The 17,724-nt window shown below is 43.2% G+C and overlaps 1 protein-coding gene and 1 long non-coding RNA gene across 2 annotated transcripts in view; one reads left to right on the top strand and one right to left on the bottom strand.

Moving 5' to 3' along the window:
- Positions 1-6,835, bottom strand: part of LOC139818109 (LIM domain only protein 3) — a 76,905-nt gene extending 70,070 nt beyond the window's left edge. The window contains exon 1 of the mRNA XM_071786616.1: positions 6,310-6,835. The gene's annotated coding sequence lies outside the window, so the exon portion shown is untranslated. The remainder of the gene's footprint in view (positions 1-6,309) is intronic.
- The window catches only part of LOC139818111 (uncharacterized), a 182,604-nt gene that overhangs the window by 73,838 nt on the left and 91,042 nt on the right, over positions 1-17,724 (top strand). The gene's annotated exons all lie outside the window — the stretch shown is intronic.

Here is a 17,724-nt window from a genome sequence, read left to right as displayed (position 1 = left end):
TTTACGTTCAATATACGTCAAAAATTAATTACGTCTTGTTCTCGTTTAAAGAATTCTATAAATAGTCGGGATTAGAAAATATGAAAAACAAACGAAGTAATTCGCAGCTACAGGGCTCATGCGCATAATTTAATGCTCGACGGCGGAGGAGCCACGAGGTGAGCTCTATGGGACGCTTAGGGTTACTTATACTTCGGTAGGGGTATGTGGGTAATGTGCAGGAGTGCCTCCGGGTAGGTGCTTGCGGTAAATCTAATAACGTTGTAATGCCGTTATACCCCCCTCAAAGTTGGCCCGTAAGTTTCTGCAGAGCCTGTTGGCTCCGACTGCCGTGCCGAGAATTCCTAACGCGTGTACCATTTTAGCTGCCAACGCGCGTATGTGCTAGTTAGGATCTACAGACTTGAGAAAAAAAAGAAAAGCAAGAAGCTTGAGACAAAGGAACACAGGCTGAGTTCGTACATCCTGATGCGACTCTTTGATACTTATCGCGAGAAAACTCCTCAATCTCTAAACAAGGAAACTTTTGACACTTTTACACACAATGAGATCTTGAGCTTTTATATTCACGGATCGTACTCGACTTATAATTGAATGAACTTGTCAAATATGTCATTCTCTGCCAATCGAGTCATTGTGCTGTCATTGAATCGATACGATTCGCCGATCAAAGTCTCACGGAGGCGCGGGCAACAGGTAGCTGCTAATGCCGATCTAGCGGCCCTCGATAAAAATTCCCGTGAGTTTTTAAGCGACGACGAAAAGCTACCGACGCTCCTTTTCCACCTAAAATTCGTCCGACTCACCTTTCGTTTCTCCTGCTCTCCCGCTTTCCTCTGTCAGACGCCCTCTCTGTAGATATATGTCACGAACGAAGGTAAGCGCTCACAGTCACCCGAGGGTGTTCTGCAAACTATGCTCGCGAAAAGTTCAACACAACTTCATAGCATCGGTGTTTCGAGGGCGAATTACGAGGGGCGAGAAGGGACTCGAAGCGCTCGGCGAAGGCACGGGGCGGGGCGAGGAGGACCGGGACGAGGGAGCAGCTTGGTGGTAAATTTGTTCTAGCGTGAGCTTACATGGGTTACGTTAAGTACATAGGCGTCTGGGGCTGGTTAGCTATATCTACTGAAGCGGAGGAATATCTCTGGCCTGGCGCATGGAACTTGGAGCGGCCTGTAGCGCGACGAAGAATTCGCTGTGAGATGTCACCGAATTGTGTAAACGAATTTAAGGCGGCGAGCGTCGATTTTATTGAGGTGACATTGTTCTTTAGATAGGTACCCTTAAAACAAGATTATCTGCGGCAACGCGTATGGTTAGACGTATCGTACGGCTGTAATGTGAAATCGACTGTTTGGTCTGCTCAGCCTCGAATCGCTTTTTCCCCTGCCGCATTTTATCACCGCGAGCTCTTTCTCTTTTTACACCTCTCGGTCACACCGACGCGTACGTGCACTCACACGCGCGCGGAAGCAACTCGCGGAGATAAAAATCAGTAATTAGCCCGGACCATTATGGCGGCTGTGTGAAAAATTAGCGAGTCGTGGGGTAACCGCCCCTCTGGGCATAATCCTGCATCGGTAACGCCGTGTACCGGCGTGCATCCAACCTGTCTCTGATTTATACGGGTTTGCTATTAATTATACCCATCCACTAGTGCGCCCTCCACTTTCCCCCGTATCGTCTCGTCGTCCTTGTCTTTTTCTCCACGTCTATCTACTTTATCAATCGTTCTTTTTTTAATCCTTACACGAGAGCTTGAGCTTTTACTAACATTTACGTCCATTCATGTTTATTTAAACAAAAAAATTAAATTAACGTAGCAAATCTTTTTTATAGTTAATTTTCCACTTTTATGGAATCTTAATCTGATGATTATCAAAGCGTGTAATACTTAACGGTATTAGAAAGTACAAAAAATCTAAACAGAAAAAATTAAATTGAGATCTATATATATATATATATATATATAACGGAGAGATAAGGAGAAAGAAAGTATGTATAATATATGCCTATTAAAATGTTCGATGAGACATTTTTTTACTAAACAGATCGTATGAAATGTCGATGTTGCAACAATCGCGCTCTTTCTCCGGATCAACTTTCGACTGTCAAATGTTTTTATTTTGTTTTACACGCGCCAAAGAATTCGAGCCATCGCGTCGAGCCGAAAATTCCGTCCCGGGTTTTGCGCCGGTCGTTGTTTCGACTGCCGCTGGCCGGACTCGACGGGCTGCGGCGCAATTAAATTAAATGCTTCGGATTAATTGTTCGAAAGCAGTTAAATTAGTTGCGTTTGTTTCGCTCGATTTTTGCGCAATCTCGCTGCGGAATGCGTGAGATGCACGCATCGGGGGAATTTCGTTACCCGCGGCCCCTCGCGCGTTATATAGCTCGGTGCCCTGCGAAATCACCGCGATGCAAACGTATCAACGCGGAACGATGGCGTGCCCCGAAAAATTCATTTGCAAAAGCCGCATTCGACGCGCCTTCGTCACATCGAGCGAGAGGGAATACGGCCGGCGATCGACGTAACGCGCGCGCATTTTGTCAGTGCTTGATTAAAAGCTTAAACGGAGTCGACCCAATTATTAATGTAATGCACAATGGGCAATGCAAATTTCACAATTATAACAACGAATTTGATGTATAACATTGAATTTTAAAGCATCGTTGACCAGAATTTAAACCGCTAAATGCGAAATTTATAAAATCAACCTATATAAATCTACATTTCTCTCTAGTTTCATATTTATTTTAAATACAATTTAACATACAGTATTTATTCTCACATTCGATCACACATTGAATATCGCTAAGAGAGAGGAAGAGAACTCCTGAACGAAAAAGAAAAATAAAAAATTCGAGATATAAATGAGACTCTTCTGCATTATCGTTTCTGTCTATGGAGAATTGCAATTTTCCTTCGATACCACGGCGAAGATCCCCCTATTACACGCATACCGGCAGCCACTGAAGACCACCCCAATGCCCCGTCTCGGAGATATTCGACCGGCCAATCCCCGTCGAGGATCGCGCCCGGTATAGCTGCCGAGCAGCCGAGAGCTGCATCCTAGAGTGCAGCTGCAGCGCCGACGCGGGCGCGGGCGCGGACTCTTGAGCCGCATTGCTCGGATTCTGGCGAGGATGCGTCTAGGAGCGAGAGGCTGACGAGCTCGCAAGTAACGCGCCGGTAGAGACATGGTCAGACTGGCATCCGGCCGCAAGCTCTCGACCTCATCGCAACCATACGCTGGCCCTCCCCGAGCTGGTCCTCCACCCGGCTTTCGAGCTAGTTTCGCCCACCCACGTAGACGGAGAGACGGATCCTATGGCTCTCACCCTCCATCCTCCCCTCGTTCCTGCGAAGCGGGAGCGTGCAACATGTCGAGACATTCGGGACACGACGGATCGAGGAGAGATATGCATCATTTGGTTACCCGACTGGCCGACTAGGCGCGTCTCCGATCGGCGTGCCTATATACAGATGCATATCCTCGATCGGATTGGCCCGGGCGATCGGTATGCGAAAGGGTCCTCCAGTCAAGATTTTCAGCATAACTGCGCGAGCATGCCGCCCGGATTCGGATCCACGAGTCTGCGTTCCGATATGTCCGCGTGTCGGCGTGCCCGTATGCACTCGTGTGCTTCGTTACCGGAGAACGTTACGTCGCTTGGTAACCGTAATAGCGGAAGAGTAATAGGGGCGCTAATACGAAATACCGTATCGGCACATTCGTATTGAATGTCGCATATCTCAGCTTTTAAAACACTGTTGTATCTGGAGTGCTTTTAGTCCGTGTTTACCGCATATCCTTAAAAAATATGTGAAATAACATCACGAAACTGTGAAAGTCGACTCGAGCTGCGAGAGAATCTATCATATAATTTGACTTTTATCTATTAAACTTTTATGTAATCCCAATAGGATGTTTATGATATATCAAATGCTTGCAGCACGATGTAGTCGTCGTTTATGTCGACTATCATTTTTAAGAACCGCGTTTTTACAAGGCATTCTCTCGTCCAATAATTCTGAAGTTTGCTTTACATTTTGCCGATTTTCCGAAGGGGCAACGATCTTTTCTTTTTTCTGTAAGAGCGCTAACACTGATACGCAATATGCGGATCGGTCGTGCGTCCGGTAACGCGCATTCCCGACACCGAAATTGCATACCTCCGTGTACGCGCACATACGGGTTGGAAACAAACGAATAGGGTTGTTCGAACGCCGTAAAGGGTCCGGTGGGACGAGGCGCGCGTGGAGACGCGGGGGGCGGGCGGGGCTGGGGATTCGCGCGGGGGTTGTAGGGAGCAAAACGGTGGTGGATGGTGGTGCCGGTGACTCGGTCGCGCGAGAGAGCGAGGGGTTTGGGAAACGTAATCGCTCTGGCCTCCCTCCTCCCGCGCCTCGACGAACTACCCCTCTACGCGTTTCGTCTCTCTCTCTTTTACCCTTCCCACGCCTCCGCTATTTATTGCTCGCACTCGGCCGGTTCACAACATAAATATGTTACACCTATGGCCGCACCTATTGCACCGAGTCCACGAATTCCTTCGCTCCCGGCCGAACGAAGAAAGAACATAGTCGAACTGGTGGATTGGTGTTTTTGGGAATTGGCTCGTTTACCATGCGGGATATCGTGTTCGTATACCATGAAGCAAGATAATGAATTTCAAAATTTCATCATTAATAAAACGATTATTTGATAATTTCGTTAGGAAACATACAAAACGTATAAAGTCCTCTTAGTGTGTAGAGTGCCGTGTACTTAAATTTATAAATTGAAATTTTATCCACTTTCTCGGTTAACCAACCATTAGCTTTGCTTTTTGACAAACATTGGCAAAAATCAGTAGTTTGAGTTATAAACGATAAAAAATAGAAGATTTCTCTAAAACTTGAGGGGTCTAAAATCATACTTTCCGTTTAATTACAAGTGAATTTTGCAAGTTTACAATCTTTAATTAAATACTATTGTAATGCAAGAAATGATTTTCTTAGATATCTTCTCTAGAAAAAACGCGTTTCTAATTTTATACAATTTTTGCTAATCTTATAATAATTTCCTAAATATTTCCTTTTTTTCACAGCGCAACATTAAATTGAAAAAATTATACAAAAATAAATTGACTCGTTACAATTCTTGAACATTATTGACTCTAAGAAAGCAAGAACATTAATTATAAAATAAAATCTCTTTTTCTCTATCGAATAAATAATTATTTTTTACCAATTAAACTTAATATCGTAAACATGTAAATTGTTAGATATTATAAACTATAATTCTCTTTCTAATATAAAAAGAATTTAAGATCACTCTCTCTTTTCAGGTATGAAAGGGAAAATTCAGATATTATCTATTCGTTATTTCGTTTCATTATTCAGAATATGTTTTCGCCTTGTTTTACGCAGAAAATTCCCTGAAACTTTTTTAAATACTTTCGTTACACCCTTAAGAAATGCTTCTCTCAGGATGTACGAACAGAGGGTGCCTGTTTGAAGGGCGGTAGCATCGAGGGTTAAGTTTCAAAGATAAAAGAAGGACCAACTGTTGAATATCGGCTTCAAGCCGACATCGACGCCTATTATACGTCAAACTTTCTTACATGTACCGTATTATATTCTAAAATCTCATTTGCATGTTACATTTTTATATAAACATTTTTATATAACTTACAAATACATTTCACATATAATGCTACTTATATTATTACTCATTGTGCAAACTAAGTAGATTTTTTAGAACATTCTGTTTAATTTCTCATAACTTTTTCTTTATTTAGCAAAATAATCAATAATCAGTAAATTATAATATAACATAATAAATCAATATTTTATTTTTTGCATAATTATTATGATGTTACTATTAAATATAAATAGTTACTATAAAGGTTAAATATGGTTACTATTAAAGTTTTACAGACATCTAGAGGAATACTAGGATGTAATGTACTAGAAGTTTTCAAAAGTTAATTAAACATTTATTGTATCTTATTTTTAATCATTTTTGTCACGTATGATATTTCTATTATTGTACAAAAAATATTAAAATTTCAAGCTAATGTATTTGTTCTGTTATTCATGCACATGTGCGTTTGCTTTTAAAAATATTTTATCCTTAATATGTGAATGTTAATTATCATTGACAGCTATGAGAAATTATGTTTAATACGCATATCTTTGATTACGCACAATGAAATGCAGATTAAAAGACACAAAAATGTTTTTATTCAATTTTCTATTGTATGAAAGCGTAATGCTTTGATGTGAAATAATATTAAGTAAAATAATTTTATAATTACCTCGTCCGTCACTCGTTGAAATCTGGTCTTGCCAATAGCTCTTGACTCTCAGTGAAAATGAAAGACGTCGATCTCAGCGGGTTTCTCGAAGCACAGTTAAATCTCACGTCACAACGGTACAATATGACAATGTGACAGTGAGTCAATTGATCATTTATATAAAACGCGTCGAAAAGTATAAAGAGGGATCCGAGGAGAAGAAGAGAGAAAGATAAGAAACCGAGAGGGAGGGCGAAAGAGCAAGGGAGTAACGGAGTAGTCGAGAGACCGCGGTACAGAAAGAAGCTGTTCAAGGAGCTCGCGTGAAAAGGAAACGGGGATTCTCCGCGATGAGGAGAGACACGCTCTCCGCTCTCCCCGGCGAGAACACCGTCGCTCCGACCCCTCGCAAGCTCTCTCGCAAGCGCCCGTTCTCGCGCGCGCACCGGGCTCTCGCAGCTCCGCGAATGCACGTGCAACTCGGACGCGTGCCACGTGGTGTTTGGTCGGAGTGGCTCGGCCACGAAAGCCGGAGCCGGAGCGGCGAGCTTGCAAGCTCGGCGGGCGCTTTCATTGGCCGATGGGTGGAAACTGCGCATGATTGCGGGTGTGGCCCGAGCTTGAGGGGCGGAATAAGCTCGGGTCGGTGATAGGACACCCTGAAAGGGGGCACGTCTCCATGGGTGGGCCCCGGGTGCCCCGGTCGCCACCTCGCCACCCCCTCGTGGCTCGGAGCTTTTTCCTTAATCTCGTAACGAGCGCGAGAACTGTTCTCCCGTCCGAGTCTCGAACTTGCGAACTGGCTTCTTCCGCACGAACGGGCGTGCTCTTTCGAGGCGATGGAATGGCGGCACTCGAGTGTTCGTTACCGCGGAGGAAATCATGCGGCGAACGCGGGGATTAAAACGTCAAGTAGTAACGGCAGTGTCAAATCGGACATCGCGGCATAGCTGTGAGAGCTCAAGCGTTTTTCAAGTGAAAAATTTTCTGGAAAGACCAATATATAAAATACACATTGAAAAGTGAAAGTTGTGTAATTTATTACGTTATAGTTATAATTTTTTTCATGTTTAAAATATTTAGTGTATTAGGCAGTTTACTGTATTAGGAAAATTAGCCAATATATTATTTGTAAAACTTTAATTGTGTAAATCTTGAAATAGTTAGTTTAGCTATTTAGTTTCTTAATTAGAAAAATAAGAAAGGCAAAGAATGAAAAATTCCAATGGAAATTTTCAATATAAAATGTGGTTTATGAAATAGGTGAAAACGATATATACTCGAAACGTTTACCTACTAAAGCTTCTATTTTTTCATACATATGTATTGTATGCATATATGTATACACACATATACCCATATACTCTCTACGAAATACAGGAAATATTGTTTTATGTTCTGTTGGAAAATGACTATATTAGCCTAAGAAAAAGTGCAAATATTGATTGCAATGGTGGTACAAAATAGTTTTCTTTTTTAGCAACAGGTGGAAGATCTCAAAGCGTGTACCACCAAAAAACATATATATATATATTATACGTATATATGTATACACACACATATATGTGTACATTACATATATAGAGAAAGATGGCGAGAGGACTTCAAAAGAACGGAGGGAGAGAGAAAGTGCGAACGGCCAATTTATCAAAACGAAATTCACGCCGGAGCATTCGAACAGGTTCGGATACTTGTGCGATGTTCGTTCGGTCGTTAACAAATGCGGACGGTTCATGGATATCTGACGCGAGGCCGCGAATCCGCGATAAAGCGAAAGTCTAATTACAGCCGGCCGATAAATAAATCGGACTGGCTAAACAGCTTCGCGAGTCGACCAGGAATTTGATTCGGGGGACAAGGGTGATCCCCATCGCGTATTTACATGGTATATCTACCGATCGGCGTGCTCGCCAATTTTATCCATTCACTCTCGGCAAGGTGGTATTTGCGTTGAAACTGCCTAACGCGATGTATTATCGATTATGGCTCGGATTTTCGAGGTCGACGTTCCATCGATTCAAAGATGTTCTCATCACGAATTTCAGTTTGATGACCCTAGAAACCTATTGATATAGAGTTTATTGACCCATTAATTAATTTTTTATAACACAACGACATTATTCAGCGCAATAATTATACGCGACAATACAGGAATTTATTTTATACACTTGCGTTCGCGCCAAATATTTAAAGATAATCTTTAAATATTGTATAAATATGCTTGAAATTGTATCTCACGATTACGACCGTGAAATGGATATATTTTTTAAAGAAATTAAAAATATTACATAATCAATATCAATCAGCCAAGTAATATACTAATAATTTTAATCCATTACGTTGCTAATTAGCTCATGATGATAAATTTTATATCTCTTTATCGCAACAAAACTATTGATTTATTCTCGAATCTGAATACGAATACAATAATGAGACTCAAATGCACATGCATCAAGATAGACAACGATAAAAACACGAAAAATATATTTATTATTATGTAAGTAGTTGTAATAATCTTTTGTCTAAATTTAGAATGTCACATTCGTTAACGATCGAGCGGCGTCTTGTGCAAAATTGAGGGTCTAGGAAGGCTCATTTCGGTATGCCATCCACTAGACGCCGGTACGTGAATGTTTAACGGTCCGTCGTCTCGGCGGCCGCCCAATTATATGACGTCAATTATTGATTAATTGCAATTATAACACGAACGGTTTCGAGAGGGCCCGATACGGATATAACGATCGCCATTTCATAAATTCGCAATGACGTGAGAGAGCGGGCGAGCGCGGGCGCCGCTCTCCGCGCCGGCCTCTGAGTGACGTGTCATTTATCGCATAACGCGAACGTTTATGCGCATTCGTGTCGCATAATTGCAATTAGAGCGGAATTCATTTACATCGACCGACATTCGATTTGTTCCGAGAGAAAGCCCGGGATTTACACGCGCCCTCGGCGCGGCGCAGCGCGTGGTGGACGCGCGCGAGCGTTCGTGTTAGTAGTCGTGTCGGGATTTATTTCCGCGCGCGTCAATGCTGCCGCGACAGTTCCGCGATGTAAATAGGATTGGATTAGCCGTTACCGACCGCTCTCGCGAACGAGAGGGAGAGAAAGAGAGGAAAGATGGGAGGGAAGTGCCCCTCGTTACGCGATAACGATGGAAGATAAACTACTGAAAGCCGCGACAAGAAATGCGCGGCTCGATATCGCGCGACACCTCGTAAGAACGCAAGACAAAGCACTCCTTCCGAAAGAATTATATTTCGATTTGATTTTTGAGCATTATTTTTGACAAATGATTTTTTATGCTTTTCTACCTTTTACTTTCAACACATTCTCAGTTTATATATTTTTTCAGGAAACACAGATGTTGGAAGAACTCGAGGAAAAACTTTAATTATTACATACGTTATAAGTTTAAATTTATATAAATTTACATACATTATTATTTAGGATATAACAATAAATTTAGGATAATTTTGTTTTCAACGAAAGTAGTCGAAGTAAATCATTTATCGCACCTCTTTTTACAATTATCATTATTAAATCTTTTTATCAATCTAATTGAAATTGTATTAAAGAGAAGGTGATTTTAAAAATTAATTGAGAAATGTGATTTCGTCATTTACGTTCTCTTTTGAAGTTGAGTTTGAGAGGAGTCCCACATTTTCGATGATTCTATTCAAGAGCTGTTAATTAATTGAAGTTTCCGTTAGACAAAGATTAATTTTGAAGTGCGACTGAAAAATTTGTAACAAAAACGACATAGGTATAACGCGCACTCTATGTGTTCAAGGAAGATGATTGATGACTAGTACAAAACGGGAAATCGAGTTTACAGCGTGAAATAAAGTACTGACGTGCCGCGTTTTCAAATTGTTTCAGTCTCCGGTTGCGAGACTATAACCCCGACGGCCGGGCAGTGCGCAATGCGAAATTTTATACCGATTTTTCGGAAGCCGCGCCATTCTACCGGCGCGTCGGGATTAAAAGATAATACCGGCGATCCAATTTAATCGCACGATTGACGGGTAAACAGACACCGCACGGCGCCGTCCTCCGTCCCTCCTCCACCCTTTTAGGACAAATCGTCCGTGGCGCGATGCCCTCGGACCTGGTAGAAAATATAATTCAGAGATATTTATAGCTGGATTACCGCTGGAATTGGGTATCTAATATACATGACCAAGCTACCGAGTCGCACGAGTTTTAATTGTCCTACCGAAAAGCTGGCCTTCCGGAGAATATCGATCTGCGACGATCATCGGACGCGCGCGGATTTCTATGAACGTTGAGTTACAAATGACGTTGACACGATTGACACTACCGTGGATGAATGTCAGATTACACGTCGCGAGCGCTCGCAATCGCTACAGAGAGCACACTGGACAAGAGTTTCTCGGCGGCTTTGCCGAAGGATTAGTCGCAATTGATAGCCACGAGAATGGAGGGACGTTCCCGAATTTGTTCGCTGCTCAAAGAGCGACCGTCGGTGAATCCGTAGTTGCATTCTTGCTCGGGTTTAAATTAATATTTCCGAGCACATTATAACTTTCGCGAGCGACTGCAATTACTTAACTTATTTCTTTCAATCGCAATCCCAATAAAAGATTATAATTAATTTTCCGTGGAAATTTAAAACGAATCTGCGACGATTAAAATCGCATTCTAGTAAATGCGCAATTTAAATTGCTTTATCGCTCAACGATTTATCGATATTAACGGGGAGAAGGTGAATTCGTTTTCAAATTTCAAGCTTTTCAATATTCCCGATTACTTGGAACGGGGTCTCCTGTTCAAAACTCGGGGTCCATCCCGAAGCGGCCGTCATGTCGCGACCGGTTCGCGACCGGCAGCGGCGGGAAAGCCGAAGCGCAGAACGTGCCGAATGCGAAATTAATTGGTGCCAGCCGGCGCGGCGTGCGGCCTCACCGCGGCGGGCGCGCAGGGTAATTTTGATCCGGATCCGGGGAGTTAGTGCCGGGACGGTGTACGGTGTCCAGTGTCCGCCGCTTCGGACGGACAACGCGGCTCGGCGCGGTTAGTGCCGGTCCAGATGTCGCCACGGGCGTGACGTCACCGGTTAACTACCCTCTCGTGGTGGTAGGCACCACCACCACCATCACCACCGGCCACCACCACGCCGAAGCGCCTTCGCCCGCTCTCGTCCGACGGACACGATATGCGGGGATGATTCTGATTAATTACCGATAGTTACACAAGCTGACGCCGCTCTCCCGTTGACAACCCTCCACGGTATCGCCGGACCCGCTTTCCACCCCTTTCCGCCCCGACCCGTTATCCGAGAATCGCTTTTTTTAAATCGACCCTGATATCTCGTCACAAGTTCTCCGTTGCGCTTTATATCCTCGGTATTCTTTACAAAATTTTAAGTAAACGATTTGCGAATTAAGCTCGAGAACTCTCTTTAATCCTCGATAGAGAGATAAGCGTATCTATTTTTATTTTATATTATATTGTTTTATATTATATATGAACCGTGTTAATCTTCTTCGAACGAAATGTGAGGCAGATAAGGCATCTAGCTACGCGAGACCGCTATAATATATCACCTCATGATATTCTGATTCTCTCCACTGTACACCGTACATGCAATAACGCGGCGATTTATTAGAAGCGTCATATATCGGATGGATCAAACAATCCGTTTACGTCTGATGTAGATTTTTCGGTGCGTGTCGCGTGTACCCAACGTTCATTTATCGATTCGCCGAGGCTTAATTCATTTCGAGGGTCGCGGCGAGGAGGGGTAGGATTGTTATTCGAGAAGGGATGAAACGATGCGAGCAACAGTGCCCCTCTCTCCGCCGTTTCCCGCCCCCTCGCCGACGACGCCTCTTGCAACCAGCCCCGCATGAGGCGCATCGGGCCGCAGCCGAACGATCGGACCGCCAATATTTGGCAATTACGAAATATGAGTTTACATTTAATAATTGCGGTAAACACCGGCGGACGCGTCGAGTGGCCACAGGGGGGTGAGTCCGACGAGATACGGTCGCGACCGCGCGCGCCCGCGTTCGGGATAAATTCCGATTTACTCCCCTTTTCCTCGTCTGCCCTCTCGTTCCAAACGATATACATTATTATTATAGACGGTTGCTGTTGCACCTTACCGGACACCCTGGCTGACGCGGACCCTCCCGCTTTCCCTTCAACCCTTGTGCAATTTTGTCACACTTCGTGAAACAAATCCAATTTTCCTGTTTTACAATATTTTATTTTACAGAGAAGGCGAGAACCGCTTATTAATTAGCAAAATGCAACGATGTCATCTATATAAGAAAATATTATTTATTTATATTTATATTTCTATAGCTTTTATATAGACCAAATGTATTTAATAAATATTTTGTTGTGTGTTACACGATTAATCAACAAAAATATTTCTATTGCTAATATATGTACTATAAAACGTTAATATATGCATGCCTATATTAATTTGCAATTAAACACATGTATTTAATTTATCTTTTATATTCAGTGAAATTTTTACGTTTCGAACTTTTCTCTTCTGTAAAAATCTTGAAGCTTTGCTTAACTGATGACTCTGAGAGCACGACGAAACACATTCAAACTATAGAAAAATTTCATATTCAACTGCATACAATATCATGTTGAACTACTGGCAAAATCGAATTCGCGTGAGGCGAAATCTGCGTCTGCGGGTGCATTGTCACGATCGCGAGTAAAGATCGGGAGGAGAACAGCCCGTCTACGGAATAATTCGATTAATACTATCGCGAACTCGCGGGACGCCACGCTGAACAAAGACGGCAGGTAGCAGTTAGGGTTGGCGTTGCGAGTTGGGTGACGCGGGGAACCACCGCGCGACAAGCCATTAATGACGATATGATCGATATTAGCAAATATTTCCCACGGGGCGTCACGCCGCGCGACAGGTATTTCGCGATCGTATTTGCGATCGGCACCGGTTATATTATCGGCGGCGACATTTATTCAAATGTAATATCTCGCGTTCGAACGAAGATTACCTACCCGGAAAATGTGTCCCACAGGTATACACATCCTTCTTCCTTCGAATCGCCCTTCTTGCCCTGATCTCGTTGTCACTCCAGCGAAAAGCCCTACGGCTTGTATATATATACAAAGAGAATATTAATCAAAAGTTTTCTGCATTCGATTTTCTAAGATTAAAAGTAAGGTTGCCAAATAAGATAAAATTGCCAAACTCGGAGAATGTGTGTTTTAAAGATACTAAAATTTAGCCTCAAAGCCAATACATTTGCATATCTACTATTTTATAAATAGTATACAATTTCTTTTACAAAACGCGATAATCACATAAGACATTTTTATTATTAAAAGATTTCTATTCATTATTCTATCACAATTATTATAGTTTTCCGACTGTTTATATTTAAAAAAAAGAAACAGTTAACAAATAATCATATATCCCATAAATATAAAACAAAATTTTGAAGTGTTGATTATTCATAAACCTTGTTTTTAAATCCGTATTTTAAACAAATGGAGATTCTTGTAAAGTTTTCTATGTATGTAACATATTATTTCCATTTGTAAATTATAGATTAGAGATGGCATGGAAGAGTAAGCTCTTCAATTGCTTCTTCTTTGAGTATCCATTTCTCTCCGTTCAATCCTACGCACGCACGCACCGCGCGCGGCGTATGCCCGCCCGCTCATTCGTCTCGCCAATCCCCCTCTAGTTAGTGTCCGACGGTAGTTGAAAAAGTTCTCAGTCCGTTCTCTCGGCGCAAGCTGTTCCACGCAAGGCACTCGCGCCTTTTTCCAATTTCTTAAAGAGCCGCGACAATTTATGTGAAGCCTGTTCATAAAGTATGGCAACCCTCCCGCCGCGCAATTCTCCCTCCTGCCCCTCGTCACCCTTGCGGGCCGCAGCGAGCCCGGAGGGAGCCACCCCCGGTCTCTCTCGGCGGAGTTCTTAAAAGTTACTTCGACTCGTGTTTCTCGATACTTATTAGCTTTCTTCGGCACAAAGCCGTCGACAAAAGGCGCAATCACGCGAATCATGTGTATACGCACGTATGAAGGAAACTTTACTAATATGTTAGTTCCTAAGTCACATGTGCTTTTAACATTTCCATTCGAGGAGGTGCAAATGGTAGAAAGAAAGGGATATTAAATATTGTTCCATGTTTTAATTTTGAAACGCGTAAGGGGATGTTGGAGACGCGTGCCATTCGGAGTATCATCTTTCTGATACAATCAATAATACAAGTAATTATTTTTTATTTACTGATTTATCAGATAAACGAGGAACGTACGTTCCAATCTTGGGAATGATATCGTGATCGTATGTGGATACTTTAGGAAATTGATTAGAGGGGTTGCGGGAGGGTGGTAAGAGGGAGCCTAGCTAGTTTATTACGCCTCCGCGACATGGCAGCACCCGTGCCACGATGGAGAGGAATCCGTCTCCGAGAATTTCTTGAAACTCATCCCTTTTTCTAGACTATGACGTGTATAATTTTTAATAACGTGTAAAAGATTTCTGAAATGTAATTATTATTATTGTCCATTATGTGTTTCTCTTTTACTTATAGTACTGTTGATTTTACATTAAAAAATGATTTTATTATATATTAGCGTTGCGTTACTTCTGTTATGCTAAGAGAAAGCATGTCAAAAAACAACAAATCTTAATTTAGTGTTTGTAATTCAAGAGATGCATCACGCGAGTGTATGTCATGCAATTTTGGTGCGCAGTCATTCCCTAATAATGCCGAATGAAATCCTCAAGACCAGTTCCCCGTGATTTACGCTGATTACAGAATGACGCATCGAATCTTCCAACCACTTAATTGCGAAGCGGAAGAATTTTTTTCGCGTTTCCCACCCCTGGATGCCGGGAACGTTGAACGTCGGCGACGATCGAAATCGCACCGCCACAAAGTTGCGCGCGTGTATTGTGCACGTGCACGCGTTGCGGTTTCGCCACACTACTCGTTAGGCACCCTCCTCCTCCTCCGCGAGATCGGGAGGGAATAGGGGCGCGTAAAGAGCCGGCAAGGAGGGTCTCTACTTTCTTCCATTTCGATTAAAATTCAGCGCCCGTCGGACAGCCCGTGTAATTGGCCGAGATCTCTTTAAGCGGGAAAATTACCCAGAAGGGGTTGTAGAGCATCGAAGGTTTAACAGCCGACTGTATGGCGAGAGGAGGACGACGGAAGGCGGCAGGGGGGGGAGGAAACTCGAAAGGGGTGAAGGCTCAGTCCAGCTTTTCGCCCACCGTCGCCCTCGAGAGCAAAAATCCTGCCAATAAATAAATTTAAATACATGAATATCTAACCCCCTGCCGCCGACGTTAACCACCCCCATGATAGCGGCTTTGCGGTCTTCTCTAACGGATATCGCCGCGTAAATAAAGCGAGTAGAATATCTTGGAACTCGTCGCCGACCGTTTCTCCTATTGTTCGCCAATGAAGTATGGATAACAAAATCACGTTTCTCAGCTACTGCCAGCAACACGGTTTTATCTTTATAAAACTTTCCTCCGAGGTGGACTGCATATTATTCAAAAGACTCTACTGTTAAATTTACACTTTGTATGTTCCTATTATTTTTCTATCAAATTAATAAATCCAAGATAAAAATCGTTATCGTCATTGCAATGCGTCGAAAATTCCTCGGCATATCGACGTGCACATGTAGTTTCGCTGCCGCGCGGGATATTTCCACCGCGGCTAATTACCCCCGCGCTTGTGGTACTCGCGCGGATGAAAGCGGTAAAAAAGGATAATAACTAAATCTTCGATCCCGCCGCGCGGCGCACAACGACGGCGCCACCCCCTTGTGCCGCGTACTCCCGCGCCCGCGCTTCTCTCGCTGACGTCACAAGTTTCTCGGGGTGTTTCTATACCAACCCTGCGCCCGATGACATAAAACCGTGTAATTAGCTATGTATGCCTCTTGTTCGTATTGGCCCACCGGTGGCGCGGTGGGTGCACTTTAGAGCAGGCACGGGAGAAAGAGACACGCTCGTCGGCGGGAATGAGAAGGACGGAGAGGGCGAAGAGGATGAGGGAGGCTGGCTGATTCAGGGATGAGAACGGGAGAAGCGGAAGAGCGGTGAGAGAGGGGGAGCGAAGCGGAAAGGGGGCGGTATGAAGTACCCGCTAATTAATACCCCTAATTGCACCGACCCCAGCCTACAACCACCGCCAGGGCTGCACGTACACCGGGTATACTCGTTTTCAGTGTTGAACGTGCGGCTCACCCGTCCCCCCTCGGCAGAAAGAACTATGCGGCATTCGTTTGTCTAGCTCTCGCGAGTGCGGATAATCTAAACGGGTTGAAAAGCGCCGCGAAAGTGGAACATTTTTTAATTGTTTGACGCGTGTTATACGCGGATTTGCGTGACGGGGCAGTTACAATAGACGCCATTTGCCTGTCGTGATGTATATTTTTATGGTTGCTGGCATTTCTTGCGAACGATGACACTTTGCTCCCTGAAAGAACTAGGTCATTTTCCATTTTTATTTCCATTGCTTTACTTTTCGAAAATTGCACTTAAAAGTTTCACGAGTAGATCTGTTAGAGAATAAAAAATAGATTCGGAAATTTTCCTCTTTTTCAGAATTCTGAAGGTAAAAAATATTAACGTCTCCCTTTGACATATGACATATCTACAGAGAATGAAGTATGAATTAGCAATGCAAATAAAACAGCACGATTTCCTTGCATTTATATTAGGACTACATTTACTGTCTCTGATTGATAGAAATTAATATAATGTAGTGGCTAGAATGAAAAAATAGACGAGATATTTAATACCAAAATTTAAAAAACAAGAATTTTGGATAAAAAACAAGCTGGTTGTCAGCAATTTTAAAAGTGCATATCAAAATTCGCTAAACTCTGGAATTGTTTCAAATTTCTCATAAAATATAATATGTACACTATAAATTGTATATATAGCGTAGGCAACAAGTTTAAGGAAAAAAGCGATATTAAGAAAAAAAACGGTCGATGGCGAGGTAATGTCTCAGGGTCGCAAGTGCGTTCGCGAAAATCGGCACTTTCGAGGGCTCTGCGTTTAGGCGGAGCCGTAAATCGCGCTGCCATATTTTCCCCGTTTCTGTTCGCACATAACCGAAGGTGTCGGGCGACCAGTAGGTAGAGTTTCGTAGGCATGCTGTACAAAGGGACGATGGTAGGGCGAGAGGAAGCGGAAGCGAGCTGGATGGAGCGGGTGTCATAGGATAAGGATAAGGAGAAGGGACGCCCGCCGGTAGGTCCTTTCCCATATATCGAGGGCGGCGTTAAGTTATAGCGCTATCCTGGCAACATGTCGCCGGGCTTGTTCGACAAACTTTTCAATGTCGACATATATTTCCCGCTCGCGCCCTTTTATGAGCTGTTGAGCCAGTCTTTCGAGCGGCTCAGCCGACAGTAAACCGATTCGACAATATCGAC

The sequence above is a fragment of the Temnothorax longispinosus genome, chromosome 8 (genome assembly GCF_030848805.1).
Source record: "Temnothorax longispinosus isolate EJ_2023e chromosome 8, Tlon_JGU_v1, whole genome shotgun sequence".
Lineage (NCBI taxonomy): Eukaryota > Metazoa > Arthropoda > Insecta > Hymenoptera > Formicidae > Temnothorax > Temnothorax longispinosus.
The sequence above is the reverse complement of the archived record's forward strand: the minus strand, read 5'-3'. Positions and strand labels throughout refer to the sequence as shown.